This window comes from Phoca vitulina, unplaced genomic scaffold (genome assembly GCF_004348235.1).
Source record: "Phoca vitulina isolate PV1807 unplaced genomic scaffold, GSC_HSeal_1.0 scaffold7, whole genome shotgun sequence".
Lineage (NCBI taxonomy): Eukaryota > Metazoa > Chordata > Mammalia > Carnivora > Phocidae > Phoca > Phoca vitulina.
The window spans coordinates 8,627,414-8,644,020 of NW_022589710.1; the positions used below are offsets into that span (position 1 = coordinate 8,627,414).

The window sequence follows — 16,607 nt, forward strand, 5'->3', positions numbered from 1 at the left end:
GAGCCAAGCTTTAGAACCCAGGTAACTTTCCTCCAGATGCCATGGTTCTTAACCATATCACTCCACTGCAGTGGTCGAGAATGCAGATTCTGGTATCGTTGCTCTTCTGTCTCTGTTAGCTTATAACTATAGGCATCTATAAATTGAGGACAAGAAAAGTACATCATTTAAGATCATTGTGCTAGGATTATATAAGCTATTGCATGTGGAGCACCTAGCAGTGCCTGGTACATAATAAGGTCTCACTAAATCTTTGCCTAATGTTATTGTATCACAAACAGACTCAAAAGGCCGCCAAGTAGGTAGGAGTTGCTTGAGTAGGCATTAGGCAATTATTGCGGCTTCTTGAACTGGACATTCTGTTATAAAGGACAAAGGACAGGGGTGGCTCAGTCTAAAGAGCAGGTGACTCTTGATCTCAGGGTCATGAGTTCAAGCCTCACACTGGGTATAGAGATTACTTAATAAATACTTAAATTACTTAAAAAATAAATATTTTTTAAATTTTTTTAAAAAATAAAGGACAAAGGACAGAAGGGGAAAAAGGAAGGAAGACTGGAATCAAGGAGGCCTCCACAAAGCAGACATTCAACAGATGACAAAGTAAGATCTTATTTTTCCCCTAGACACAAAAGTAATAAATATTGATTGGGGATAATTTTTAAATTTCAAAAGAGGACAAGGAAGAAAATGAAAATCTCCCATAATACCATATCTAAGAGATAATCACCATCAGTATTTTGGTATATATCCATGCAGGTTTTTATGTTTTGTGTTTGTGTGTGTTAATTCACATTTTGAATTTATCATATTTACCTACAGTAAAAGTCACACTTTTGGTGTACTGGTCTATGAATTTTGGCTAACACACACTGTTGTGTGATAACCAGTACAATTAAGATATAGAACAATTCCATCACCCTAAAAATTTCCTTTTGCTGCCCATACTCCTCCTACTGCCAACCATAGCCCCTGGTGACCACTAATCTGTTTTCTATTCCTATCATTTTGTCTTTTCTGGAATGTCATATAGTAGAATTATACAGGATTTAGCCACTTGAGTCTGCCTTTCCTCATATTTTAGAAAATGCAATCTAGTTACTCTTCGCACCCTCATAAAGAAAACAGCGTAAGACATTTCAGATTTATCCATGTGTGAATAAGTAGTTCATTTATTTTTATTGCTGAGTAATATTTCACTCTATAGATGTACCAGAGTGTATTTTCATTCACCAAAAGGACATTTGAGTTGTCTACAGTTTTTAGCAATTTGAAGAAAATCACTGGAAAATAAGTTCATTTCTCTTAGGTAATACCTAGAAATGGGTTTGCTGGATCATATGTTAAGTAAATGTTTATAGGAAGCCAAACTCTTTTTCAGAGTGGCTGTATCACATTTGCATGTCCACTAGCAAGTATAAGCGTTCTAGTTGCTCCACATCCTGACCAGCACTCTGATCAGTATGATAAGGTTTTTTTAAGCCACCTAATAGGTATGTAGTGCTATATAATGGTGGTTTAATTTTTATTTCCTTATACTAATGTTGAGTACCTTTAGATGTGTTTTTTATCTTTCAATAGAGAAAATGCTATTTCTCCTTTTCCAAATATATACATTTTATTTCTTTTTATTGACTTATTGCATTGGCTAGGACCTTAAGTATGATGTTGAATAGGAGTGGTGAGAACAGATATCCTTACCTCGGTCCTGTTCTTAGGGAGAAGGTATTCATTCTTTTGCCATTGCGTATGATGTTAGCTGTAGGTTTTTTTGTAGATGCCCTTTATTAGTTTAAGGAATTTTCCTTCATTTTCTAACTTGCTAAAAGTATCATGAATAGATGTAGAATTTTTTCAGATGCTTTTTTGTAAATATTGAGAATATCATATGATTTTTCTTCTTTAGTCTATTGACTGATTTTCTAATGTTGAACCAGCCTTGCATTCCCAGGATAAATCTCACCCGGCCATAATATACTATCATATGTTACACATGTTGTTGTATTTAATTTACTTGTGTGCATATGTATATTTTTGAAAACAAAAACAGAATGGCACCATATATACTCATTTGTAGTCTCTTTCTGAAAACTCATATTTTCTTTAAATGTAGAGAAAATGTACATGTTTGCAAAGTTCTTTCTGATTACTTCGAGATGTTCATTTTTTTTCTATTTTCTCTTGGTGGAGGAATAAATAGTTTTTATGTGTATTTTGTTTCAGTTTCATTAAATTCAAAACCTGGAATGAGAAACTTCCAACCCACACAAACCAACTCTTAGCTGATAAACTTTGAAAAGAACTATTCGCATCTTAACAAAATATGAAGAGAAAACTGCTCTAAGTTTGGAAGGCCATTATAAATGGTGAGAGCAAAGGGATGAACATAGACCCCTGAAATGCAGCTACTCATCAGGGATCTAGGGAGTCCAAAATTTCTGTCGTATCATAGTTACCTTAAATAACCTGAATATACAACTGACAGCTCTGATGTTTCTGAAGTAAGTTATTTTTCTTTTATTAAACAACACTTGTATAGATAGATACAGATGTAGATATACCTATGCATGTACATAGACTTGAAGAGAACATTGACAACTTTTTGATAAATTGTATTCTGAAGTGTTTTTGTTTTGTTTTATTTTGCTTGAGGTATTTCTTCCCTGGACAAATAAGTTTTTAGGTTTTTAAAAAAAATAGAAATGCGAATGTTTTCTACTCCAGGAAAAAATGCTTTCAAGACTAATATGCTCTAGGAACCCACTTTAGGCCTACTTTTAGAACTCCAAAATCTGGGTTTTTTCCAAGTTTTCTTTTAGAAAATGCAATTTAGTTACTCTTCACATCCTCATAAAGAAAATGGCATTGCTTTATTTTATATGTGAGACAGAGTTCAAGATAATGGTAAATCTTGCCAAAGGCCTCAAGGACACTAAGTATGAACTTTGGGAGGAGCTATTTTTGGGTTTTGTTTCGTTTTAGTGTCTCTCATTCCTAGTCTGGGTTAAGATGGGTCTGGGTCTCTCAAAATGTTTGCACGAGAGGATGAACTTCAATGTTTGCATCGTTTCCCCTGTTTTACACTCTCCTCGCATAGACCACAGCTGAGACTTTTAGAGAAAAGGCGCTTTGGGCAAGTGCAAAGTGGTATTGTCATGTTGCTACTGGAGCTGTCTGTGAGAGCCAAGAAAATAGGACAGAATAAAAAGGAAGTAAAATAAGTCATAGTGAAACTTTCTCCCTCAGAGGAAGGAAAGCAAACATTGAAATATTGCTTTTTCCTGGCTGCTTATTAAAGGGGAAATTTGTCTACTGTGCTGGAAGAGTCTTCTATTCATCGTTCTGTTGATGCAGAGCATCCAAGTCGAGGTTTGTTTTTGTATGCATCACCCATTCTGTTTCGTAAGGTGAACTCTACTGATAGTAAGTATTGAACAGATTCAGCATTTCTCTGGTTGCAAAAGATGGTGGTTTGTTTTAATCATTCAATAATTTATACAGACCAATTTCCCTAAACAGTCTAATTTGAACATGTTTTGCTGCAAAGTCTTCCCAAATTTCTGAAATATATGAAGTCATTGTTTATATGAGAGTGGAAGTCTTATTTTTGATATGCATCAGTTTGTTTGAAGTAAGATGCTATTTGGATATTTTATGGAGCTGACATAATTTTGTCACCTTCAGGAATGTTTAGGTACAGGATATTATAAATTAATTAACTAATATGAAAACCTTGAATTTATAGGTATAGAATTGTAGTGCCACATTATGCAATTAAATACCCCACATTCTATTTTCACAAGTATAAGGTCATTGGTCTAAATTGCAATTATATAATTTCTGTTATGATTGTTGGTGATGGGTATAATTTTACTAATTATTGCCTAAACAATGGAAGTTGGCTGGGACTCAAATTGCAACAAATGCTTTTTATATGAGAAGAGCAAGGAAACTGAATGCTTTTTTCTTTTGTCATTCATTATGATGGGCTGCAATTAATCATAAATATTGCACTGGGGGGTGTAGAAAGCTTTCTTTACTTTCCAGGATCATCTTTCTTGAACGGGATAGAAGGAAACCCTCCAGAGAAAAATAAATGATGATGTTTAGAGAAACATCACATTGACTGACTAATTGGAAGGATAGTGGAAAAATCCCACAGGAAATAGTCCGGAGCCTGTGACTTTTATAGTCAATACTCTTCTTAGACAGAGCAAACATTCTTTTTAATGGCATAAAAATCCATTTAAATTGAAAGTACCATCTGCCCAACCTTCTTATCTGACCACAAGGTCACGAATAACCATTGTCAGATAAGGAAATAATAAAAACGTTTTGTAAAACATAGGATAAACTTGTGTCTAAACAGTAAGAGTGTAATTACAAATTTGGACATGCTGCCTTTTGAAAAGGCACTTGTACTTTTAGGCAACTAAATGCTACATAATTAACTAAAACCTTCTTAGACTTTCCAACTTTTTCCAGTAATTTCTTTGTCTGTTTCAACCACAAGCTTTGAATAAATTGGTGATAAGAGAACTTGATCATTGTCATTCCAAAGGCATGAAGATCTGTGTGAGTGCAGATAACACAGAACCCTACAACTCAAAATAGAAAGGGAAGAGAATAGTGTGCACTATTCAGCTGTGCACCCTAATTCATAGGGATTGCACAGGTTCTTAGGATTTCTTAGCATCTCTACTGGGGCTGAGGAACTCACCAGCCCCTAGAGGTGAGTGGGGAGGTGTAAAGATCCATTGCCGAGGTGCTGCTGGGACATCCCAGGCTTAGAGTGGTCAACAAGTTCCTTCCAAGGAACTCCTCTAAGCAGTGAGGTTTTCCCAGTCACAGTGACAGGAGTGAGAATTCAATCTCTCTTATGGCCACGTCCCACAAATTCTAGGTAAAGGGTTGCCCCGTCTTCCCCAACGCCTTGCAAGGAGACTTGTCACTTGGAGTGTGTTCAAAGAAGCCATGCTTCCATGTCCCTAAATGTATTCTCAATGCCAGTGACATTCCTATTGAAAGAATAACAGATTGTATAGGGCAAGTCTTCCATGCTAGTATCACATTCCCAAATTAATAGTATGGTTTCTGAAGTATTGAATGAAATAAATTCCCTTTAGTACTGCACAATGTAGCATAAATAAAAATGTAAGTTCCTCATTTAAATCTCATTTGAACATTTTACACTGCTTACCTTAGAGATTGTCTCATTACCTTGGCAACTAATAACAGGTAGGCAGAAACAAGCTAACCATTGTAGAGCTGGACCTTGTGGAAACAAAAGAGGCCTTCTGGGAGGTGGTATATCATACTGTTTAAACATGTCAGATCTGAAACTCTTCTGCCTGGTTAAATTCTTAGCCCGCCATTACCAGCTATGAATCCTTAAGCAAGTTGCTTAACTTCTTTGGACTTCAGTTTCCTCATTTGTAAAATGAAATATATAGTTGTACACACTTCAAAGGATTATTATGAAGATTAACTGAGATCATTCGTGTCAAATTCTTGATAAATTTTAGCAGCCAGTAAGTATTTATCTACTTTGATATTCCTTCTTCTGGCCTTTCAGACACTGGGATTATTCAGAATTATTATTAGTTGGAATTATTATTGAAAATTATTTAGCCTACCCAGATTCTGAATGCCTAAACAATTCTAGAAAAAACTATTTACTCTTTAGGTACAAAAGAGACACGTTTCCAGTAAAGGCCTATCTTTGTTTCTCTCAGCATTGACAGGATATTCTTACACCATAATTATACCCAAAGTTACTGAAGTAGGCCCAGAGCCTCTGAGAAATTAGGTAAATGCAAACTTTGCAGGCCAACTAGCATTCTGACAATTTCTGAAAATCATGATTGTAGCCATCCCTAGTCCAATAAGGACATACATACTCTTCTCATTTGTCTTGGTAGAGAGAGCTTTGGAGTTCCACTGGTCCCTTTCAGGCTCACAGAACTGTTTTCTTCATTTTAGAAGATGTATTGCATGGTGACTAACATAACATAATAAAATTTTTAAAAAATTAAAAAAAAAAAGAAGAAGTTGTAGTAAAATGTGAAGGGGGAAGATTCTCGAGCACCTACATAGCCTTGTGCCCACCTGGACTTCGATGGGTTGTCAGTGGTTTGGTTCTGGAGTTCCTATTTTGAGTTATGTGTGGATTAGAGGTTATTGGCTGGCATTTTTTAAAAGCCAGGACAAAAAAAAGTTACTTTGGTTTTTTTAGGTCATAACATTTATGAATGTTATTAAAGATTAGTATGGAATATAAAAAAAAAATTGTTCTCCTTAGAATTCTTGACCTAAAAAAGTAACCTTTTCATTTTAACTCCTGAGTTTACCTTGCAATACAAGTAAATAGACTGTTATACTCCTTAGCTGCAGCAGAAAACATTCTATCTTTCTTGGATGCCACAAAATCATAAACTGGAGAAGTCAAAGTCAATTTATGAACTCTCCAAGATCTTGCTAAAGAAATAGCTAGAAAATACATTTGAAAAGGAGTATTTATCCTTATGATACACACAAAATAATCTCAGAACACTTCCCTAAGTGACTCTACTATGCTATACGGGCTATGTGAGATTATGAATGCAGTGAGTTTACTTAATATGATGCTTTTGGGAATGTGGTATAATTGAAAGCTTTGGAGGTAAAACTAACATCAATAGAGTTGAAAAGTTCCTTTTTAAAATAAGAGCTGTTAAATTATACCGCAAAATGCTGGAGAAAATATTACACATTATCTAAATGTGAAATTAATGTCTTCCTCAACATTGCTATAAGTAGTGCATCTCAACTTAGTTCATAATTGAGCAAATTGTTTCTTTTGTTTCTGGTGATTCCGATTTTTCCTATAATAATATACCTTTTCCTTATCTCTCTGTAATCAAGTTCTGTCACTAGACTAGGCTGAGCTAGCAAATTAATGCCTCCCAGGAAGGTGTTAATAAGTCATGGAACAAGGAGGTAAATATCTACATGATTTTCTGAAAGTGCCGCAAATTTGTGTCATGATTTTCCTTGGTGAGTTAGAACCATAGCCATTTCACTGGTGCTCCTCTTTCTCTTTTGTAACTTGTGTCTTCATTTATGTGACTCATTTCACTTGTTGAGCTTGTCTCCACGGACACTAACTATCCAATAAGCCACACTTTGGGCATTTTAGAGAGAGAGGGCACATGAGTGGCAGGGGAGGGACAGAAGGAGAGGGAGAGAGAATCTTAAGCAGACTCCATGCCCAGCGCCAAGCCCCAGTGCGGGGCTCAATCTCATGATCTTGAGATCATGACCTGAGCCGAAATCAAGAGTCGGTCACTTAACTGACTGAGCCACCCAGGAGCCCCCGTGTCTGGGCATTTTAAAACAAGATATAAATCAGCAATTCTCAACCTGTAGTTTCAATATCCACAAGTGTATTGATATAAATTAAGGGGTGTCTTTAGTTCTTTAAAAGTAAGCCCAAAATAGCTCTGAACTTCAAGATGCTACTGAAAATTAGAATGAATAATGATTGTGTAACAACTTGCTTTCTAAGACTGGAAACACTATATACTTGAGGAATTCTTAGTACAGATGCAACTGCCTGATTGAAGAAATTGGTTGCTAAGCAAACAACTAAATTGTCTTAAAAATATAATTTAAGTAATACCTGCTTTCATTTTTGGATTCCATTCCCTTCCCCCAAACCCATGATATCTGGAGACACTGTGTTGATACAAAATTTATAAAGAAAGTAGACTCTGCTTCTTTCATTTCACCGTTGAAATGTTTAGGCTTTATAGATCATTATCATTTTAAAAATTGGCTTCCTTTGGCCAAATGAAATCATAGATGTGTGATTTTAGAAATTCTCCCTTTTACAAATAAGGAAAAGAAGTCCCACAACATTTAAAGGCATTGTTTGAGTTTACCCAACTAGTTAGCAACAGAGTTTTCCACCAAGGCCTCTCTCACCAGTATTGTTTTTGTTTTTTTTTTCCCCCACTATACCAGACTACTACTATGGCATGGCTGAATCTATCTTATTTTTTTTTAAGACTTTATTTATCTTTTTGACAGAGAGAGAGAGAGCCCAAGTAGGCAGAGTGGCAGGCAGAGGGAGACGGAGAAGCAGGCTCCTCGCTGAGCAGAGAGCCTGATGCGGGGCTTGATCCCAGGACCCTGGGATCATGACCTGAGCCGAAGGCAGATGCTTAACCAACTGAGCCACCCAGGTGCCCCTCTATCTATCTTAGAATAAAGCACGTGACAAGGCAAGGGAATAGTAAACTGAGACTTGGCAATTTGGGGTAAGGTTGATGACATTGTTTCTTAAAGTGTGGTCTAAGGACCACTTATATTAATTACCTAGTTGCCTGTTAAAAATGTAGACTCTACCCAGGCCTATTGAAACTCTGTCTTCTGGGGATGGGACCCAGGAATATGCGGTTTAAGCAAGCTCTCTAGGTAATGTTTCTATATGCTACAAGTTGCATTCCATGCACCAATGATACCCTACATGTTTCACTAGAATCTTATTTAGTATGTTTTAATTTGTCATAATAACATAATTATTCCCATGTGAGAAAGGTGGCATGTTTTGCAGTGGATTCTAAGGTGTAGTGCAGAGGAGTCCTGTGGTGAAAGGGAAGAGCTTTGAGTTTAGTTTCCAATCCAGGCTCTACCACCTTGCTGTGTGGCACTGGGCCAGTTACTGAACTCTCTGAGCCTCCAGTTTCTCTTCTTTCAATAAGAATAATGCAGCCCTCACAGGATTGCTGAGAGATAATGGATATAAAATGCTTGGCAGGCACTGGGCCTAGTGTTTTCCACGCCTCTTCCCTCACCTTGCAAAGTGGCAATACACGAAATTCTACCTTGTTTCGGACCTAGCTACCATCTGTGGATTGTTCCTGTCCTTTGCCCCTCCCCCTCTCCTCTGTGGCTTCCCACCTACCTTCTGGCTATTTCACTGTTCATTAGTCACCTCCACCAGGAAGAAAGGGAAAATAAGAAATTTGACTGAAAGCATCCATTTTCCTCAGATGTTATTACTTCTAGTAAAAGGTTTGGTTTGAGGGAAAGAGGCTGAATCACTGGGCAAAAGAACATCTTTTGGTTTTCCGAGTTTAATTTACCTATTTTTTAGATCATTTCGGTTCCTGCTCTCATAATGGATAACTTTACATGTCCTCATTAGAAAAAGTGATTTTAATCAACACTGCATGATAAAGTGACATTTCTACACGAATCATTTTGATTTGGTTTTTTAGGGTAACTGAGAAGATTTGGTTTAACAAAACTCATTAAGATCCTACCGAGAAGGAGCCAGAGTATGAAGTAGGTCAGATTCCATCTTCCTGGTCATGCCCTTCAGGCACTGCTGACAGGAGTTTTTAGCTTGACAGAAGTGGACTGTGTATCCATGGATTCCTAGTTTGCAGAGTTCCTCGGTACAGGCTCGGACCCAACGGTAAGTTGCCTGGCAGAGCCTGTGGTTGGGAGTCTTGATTTTCATGTAAAATGCCCTGTTTTTTAACTTGTTTACAGTTTTCCTCATGAAAGGCTCTGTATTGGTGCTTGGTGTTAGGTGCTTGGTATTAAGTGTTAGGTGCTTGGTGTTAGGCATCCACTAGTTGGAAAGAAGAGCACAGTGTCAGCTATGGGAACTGAGATTCCAGAGCTGGTACCACACAGAGCATCACACAAAAGGGAGTGTAGCAATAAGGAAAATTGTTCTTGACCATGTTGGTATGTAGTCAGACTCCAGCAGGAGAGAGGGGGGAGGGGCAGGGTGGGGGGAGGGGGGAGTGTCAACTGTCTGGAGGCCTGGTGTTTTCGTCTCCCCATTCTTTTATATATATATATATATATATATATATAATTTACTTATTTATTTGAGAAAGACAGAGATAGTGAGAGAGAGTACAAGCGGGAAGGAGCGGGAGAAGCAGACTGCCCACTGAGCAGGGAGCCCAATGTGGAACTCTATCCCAGGACCCTGAGATCATGACCCAAGCCGAAGGCAGACGCTTAACCGACTGAGCCACCCAGGGGCCCTCGTCTCCCCATTCTTTACCCATTGCCGGGCTTGGGTCCTGACAGGACATCTGATATTGAACCCTGGCTGACAGATGATCTGGTTGAGATGTGTGGCCTGATGGAACCACTACCATGGCATCTTCTGGTGGGCAGGTATTTTTGTCTCCTTTAACCACTGCTCTAATCCCACACCTGAAACCAGGTCTGGCATAGAGTAGGCACCCAGTATATATTTGTTGAATAAATGGATGAATTAATTATGAGAGTTAATAAATGTTTGTTGAAGAAAAGAAAGAAGAAGGGGGGAAATGGGAGAGGGAACTGGTAAGAGGATGATGGGTTGGTTGAGTCAACCTGATTATCTGAAGAGTACCTTTTTCAGATAAAAGAAGATACTTCTTTGGTCAAAGGCGTATGAGATTCCTACTACTGGTAGACCCTCCAAATAGTTTTAGGGTCTACTCCTGATAGTACTAATGCTGGTGACTGGTTGGGTTGGGAAAATAACAAAAATGATGATGGATAACAACAGCAGTAGCAACTAACATTTATATAGCCCTTGCACCATGTGGATTATCTTTTCCAATCTGTTTGTAAAACTTGATGAATGATAAAACAAGTCTAATGGCACTTTGCCACAACAGTGTAAATATTTTATATCACATTTTGATATTATATGATAACAAGGCCATTTAGTCACTGGAGTGTGATGTTATAAACAGGGCCTAAGGGCAGCAGGCAAGTCTGGGTTTTCTAAAAAGATACTCTGTGTGTGTGTGTGTGTGTGTGTGTGTGTGTGTGTGTGTGTGTACATCTAAATGCCTAAAGCCTACTCAAAGTCATTTTAGTAATAACCTCAATTCTGGAAGTTGGGTTGCTAGGTAAAGCTAAGTGTCATCTTTACCTTAATACCACATCCTTTTATTCCGATCATAGTTTTCTGGGAAGTTTCCAAAACCACAAATGCAAATGACACATGCATCTTTAGAAAATTCCCTTTTAGGAGAATGGCAGTATGCCAACAAAGGTGAAGTATAGAGCATACTTTTAAAAAGATCCCCAACTAGGCCTGTATTTTATAGATTTGCTATGTGACCCTTATTTTGTTCTCTCTGCTGCTTTAACACTTTGGCTCTTGAAGGCACTTTATTTAAATTCAGTGAAGGCAAACTGAATGAATGGAACCATTAAATAAATTGTAGAGTCCTTGAGTGTGTCCTCTTTGAAGGGCCATGGGCTTTGGAGGAAGACAAACCTGACTGGTGTGAATTCCACCTCTGCCAGTGATCATCTGTATGACCTTTGGTAAACTTTCTTAGCAACCAGAATTCTCCACAAAATAAAGAAGGAAATAACTTCTGAGGATTGTTGTAAGGATCAAGTGGTTAATATACGTAAAAATGCATAGCACATTAACATGGCATATACTTCTCTTATTACCTGGTCTCATTAACCCCCCTCAGCATCCTGCACAGTATAGACAGTTTAATACCTGCACAGCCCAGAACTAGAGGAAATGAAGGAAAAAAATCAGTTGTTCCTTTTGTCTCTTTCTCCTTTACTTTCACACAGAACACTTCACTTCTGATACTCTGGTCACCAAATGTTTGGGGTTTTTTCCCTACAACAAGCAATTCTCTGGGACATCAGCTGGGTGTCCTATAATTTAACTCAGTTCTGACACAGTCTACTTGGAGACAATATTTAGATCCCACAGGTTAAGGGATAACTCCCACAAGACAGCTCCCACTTCAGATACCAGTTTCAAGTAGTAGGTCTCCCAGGTTACCCAAAACTTCTGTCTGACTTGTTTTCAAGTTGGAGCTTCCCACTACCCCCTCCTCGGGTTCAATTAATTTGCTAGAGCAGCTCACAGAACTCAGGGAAGCTCTTATATTTACCACTTTATTAAAGGATATGATAAAGGATACGGATAAACGGGGCACTTGGGTGGCTCAGTGGGTTAGGTGCCCAACTCTTGGTTTTGGCTTGGGTCATGATCTTGTGGTCGTGCCCTCAGCTCAGAGTCTGCTTGGGATTCTCTCCCTCTCCATCTGCCCCTCCCCCAGCTCTCTCTCTCCCTCTCTCTCAAATAAAATAAATAAATAAAATCTTAAAAAAAATAAAGGATACAGATGAACAGCCAGCTGAAGAGATACTTAGGGTGAAGTCTGAGAGGATCCCAAATACAGGAGTTTCTGTCAGTGTGGACATGGGGCGCATCACCCTCCTGATGTGGATATGTTCACCATCCTGGAAGCTATCTGAACCCCATACTATTGGGATTGTATGGAGGTTTCCTCATACAGGCATGATCAAATATTAACTCCATTTCCCACATCTCTCCCCTCTCTAGAGAAGTGGGGGTGGAGAGGGCTGAAACTTCCAAGCTTCTTTTTTTTTTTTAAAGACTTTATTTATTTATTTGAGAGAGAGAGTACAAGCAGGGGGAGCATCAGGCAGAGGGAGAGGGAGAAGCAGGCTCCCTGTGGAGCAGAGAGCCCAATGTGGGGCTCAATCCCAGGACCTGGAATCATGACCTGAGCTGAAGGCAGATGCTTAACCGACTGAGCCACCCAGGTGCCCTAACTTCTAAGCTTCTAATCCTGGCTTAGTCTTTCTGGTGAGCAGCCCCTAATCAGGAGCCATCTAGGAGCCCACCCAGAGTCACCTCATTAGAACAAAAGATGCTCTCAGTGCTCTTGTCACTCAGGAATTTACAGAGGTTTTAGGAGCCCTGTGTCAGGGCCTGGGGACATAGAACAAATATATATTTCTTATTATAAATCATGTACAAGCCTCAGGGCAGCCCATTCTTTCTCCCATACACTGTTGGCAGTTACAGGTAGACATTGTACTCCAGCCCATTCTATGACAAAAGCATTATCTTAAACACACACACTCACACACACACACACACAATTTTTTATTCCACTCCCTTCTTAGCTTTCAGCTGCCTCCAGGATAAAGCCTAAGCTCCTTGTTCAAGCGTGTGAAACTTCCTCTCTAGCTCTAGGTCTGTTGACTCACTTCTTGCTGATCCTGATCTGTTTCTTCAACCTTGCCATGCCCTTTTACACCTCCGTGCCTTTGCATATTTTGTTTTTGTTTTTGTTTTTTTTCCAGCCTAGAATGCCCTTCTAGAATGCATTCTTCTCCACCTAGGGAATATCCACTATTCCTTCTTTCAAGGTAAAGTTCACATGATATCTCCTCTATAAATCATCTCTGGACTGCCTGAAGCCATATCAGTCACTTCCCTTTATGCCTTCCTGGCTCCCATAGGTCTTTGTTTATATCTCTATTATAACAATGTCATGTAGTAATTAAAAATCAAAGACACATAACAATGCCACTTTCTGGTTGTGTGACTTTGGGCAAGTACTTAACCTCTATTAGCCTTGTTGTCTTCATTTGCAAAATGGAGATATTAGTGCCAACTGGTGGAGTTATTTCAGATATTAAATGAGATAATCTATGTAAAGCACAGAATACAGTGCCTGGAACATGGTCTTTGTCTTTGTTAGACTGTGAGCCACTTCATTTTTATATCCCCACTACCTAAAACAAAGCCTGAAACATAGTAGGTATTTAATGTATGTTTGTTAGAAGAAAAGAAGGAAACAAGCTACCATTCATCCATTAACAAAGAAAACAATGTTAAACTGTATTTATGAAGAAGGCTCATTAACTGTCTTTTCTTTCATACTTTAGTTAATATTCTTGTATCCTGAAATCTTCAGTTTCAAACTCCAGCTATAAAATGCATGCTCTCTCCTCTCCCAAAAAAGTTTACTAGATGTAATATATAAAAATGACACAGCCTTGGAGTGCCCGGGTGGCTCAGATGGTTAAGCGTCTGCCTTCGGTTCAGGTCATGATCCCAGGGTCCTGGGATCGAGCCCTGCATCGGGCTCCCTGCTTGGTGGGGGGCCTGCTTCTCCCTCACCCTCTACTGTTCCCCCAGCTTGTGCTCTCTTGCTCTCTCTGTCAAATAAATAAAATCTTAAAAAAAAAAAAATGACACAGCCTTAAGTCTTCTAGGTATTTCTTAGCTATAGAAACTGAGCCAATACTGTCCCCAAAAAGAGAAGAAAAATTATCTCCTATTTTAAGAATACAAATAAACTGAAATTAAAGAAACTTGGTAAAATGGAAGTCAGATAGGCCATTCAATAGCAGTTCTAGAATCTTCCATTTCTGTATATAGTGTCAACACTTTTATTTCCAGGAAAATTCACTTGCCCAATTATCAATTCTTTTCTAATTAATTGTTAATCAAATAATACTATTGTCATCTACTTAAAATTCAATACCCAATTATTAAAAATGAACACTGTGTGTGTGTTTTTTTTAAAGATTTTATTTATCTATTTGACAGAGACAGAGATAGCGACAGCAGGAACACAAGCAGGGGGAGTGGGAGAGGGAGAAGCAGGCTTCCCGCGGAGCAGGGAGCCCGATGCGGGACTCGATCCCAGGACCCTGGGATCATGACCTGAGCCGAAGGCAGACGCTTAACGACTGAGCCACCCAGGCGCCCCTGAACACTGTGTTTTACTGCAATGATCTATTTTAGCCCACTTCTTTCTGTTCACTTAAAAGTTGAGCTTTGGCAGTGGGTAGCAAGATTTTTGAGTTCTGGTGCAGGAGCAGGTATTGACAAGTCAATTAATCCAGCCAAGTTTATAATTTACCATTCATAGCACTGCTGATTATTTCTCAGATGCTTTGAAATTTTTTAACACTATTTTTTCTGCAATTTGAGTTCCTCATTTGCAAAAGAGAAGGTATAAATACTTATGTGAAAGTATGATTAAATTTGAAGGTTAAATGAAAAATGTATATAAAACATCTAATATGGTGCTTTGCATGTAGTAGACACCCAGTAAGTGTTAGTTCTTTCTCATCAGGATTTTGTTTACAACACCATGTTTTTATTCAGATTGTCCTGTTTGCATATGGGTCTACCTTACTCTCCTATAAACCCAAGCAAGGCAGGAATTATGTCATACTCCTCTTTGGATCCTTAACACCCAACACACTGACCCCTTGCAGGTGTTTAATACATAATTATGGAAGGCAGGAAGAAAGGATGGGAGGAAGAAAAACAAGAAGAAAGGGAAGAGAAAGGAACTAAATGCCATGAGTACCATGGGACAAAAATCCCTGTATAGTTATTCAAGTTATTGTGTTTTAAGTATTTATGTTTTACTATATTAATTCTAATAACTCTAAATTACCAGCATTATAAAGAGTATAGTTGAATACTCTTTGATACTTTTGAAATGAAAAAGACTGATATATATCTCCTTTTGTTTTATGGCATTTCATATGAACAAACATTACTGAATGAAAATTGCCTGTCAAAAATGTGACGAATGTGAGATGGGGCTGTGATTTTGATGGCATGTGTCATTTATGCCAGCAAAATGAGGAGCGTCACCATGGTTCAGGGCTCTTATGTGGCACTTAGAAAACCCTGCAGTCTGCAATCTACTCGTTCTGTGACCTAGTCAAGGTGATTTATCACAGATAAAAAGCATATGTTTCATGCCTTTTTAGTGACATGCTTGACACATATTACGAAATGATACAATCTGTATGGTATATAGTCCGAGCGCATACCAGTCAGAGATGTTATGCTTTGGGGTTACATAATTCACTGTTTGAAAATACCTTATCTGATATCAGGAAAAGAACAAGAAGCCGCTACCAAGATAGTTTTCAGTCTGCTCAAACAGACTTCTAGTACCCTTTCTCTGATGTGTACTGGGGCTCTTAACTTTCTTCACTTTAGGCTTTTTGTTGCATTGCTGTTCTTTTCTCTTGGTTAGCAGCTAGTAAATACTGTTCTCTTTTTAATTTTTAAAAAAGTTTTAATCATACCGGTGTCAACAACAGAAAAGCATAAGTAACAAATTCCTCTTTGCCATCTCCTTACTCCCTTTCCACTCACTCTATCTGCTTTCCTCCACAGATGGGCATCCTTCCCAACCTTTCCTATGTATCAGATGTATAGATGCAGGTACTGTACATACACATACACTTTTGCACATGAATGGGATCCAGCTATATACATATGCTTTATTAAGTAACATGCTTTTTTCACTTAATTTGTCTTGGAGATCTTTTCGTGTTAGTACATGTAAATAGATCTCATTCTTTCTAATGGTTGCATAGTATTCCATACCATTGTTCTAACATAATTGATTTATCCATTCCTCTTTTAATCAGAATAAGTTTGTTTTCCCTTTTTTATAATATAAATAATACAGCCATGGACATTCTTGTCTATTTATCTCTCCATAGACAAGTCTTAGAAGTAGAATTGCCCTGTTAAAGAGCACACTCTCTTTTGAATGCCACTGAGAGCGACCTATTACAACAGTTAGTAACCATTGCTATTTTTTATTCTTCTCTGTTTTACAGGAGGTTGGAATTCTACCTTTAACTGATCCTTCAAATATATTGAGATGTCAACACAAAGAAGATTTAGTTTCTTAAACAAGGGGGGAAAGGAAAGACTGTGCCACTAATATTAATTTAATGAGGGAGTTTAATGATGTGATATT

At 38.1% G+C, this 16,607-nt stretch overlaps 1 protein-coding gene across 3 annotated transcripts in view; it reads left to right on the top strand.

The window, feature by feature from the left end:
* Window positions 1-3,015: 3,015 nt before the first annotated feature.
* The window catches only part of ARHGAP5 (Rho GTPase activating protein 5), a 111,259-nt gene continuing 97,667 nt past the window's right edge, over window positions 3,016-16,607 (top strand). The window contains exon 1 of one of the 3 annotated variants that reach the window (XM_032404906.1): window positions 3,016-3,423. The gene's annotated coding sequence lies outside the window, so the exon portion shown is untranslated. Of the gene's footprint in view, window positions 3,424-9,281; window positions 9,464-16,607 lie in introns of those variants that run through there. The other 2 variants (XM_032404911.1, XM_032404907.1) reach the window with 2 other exon arrangements.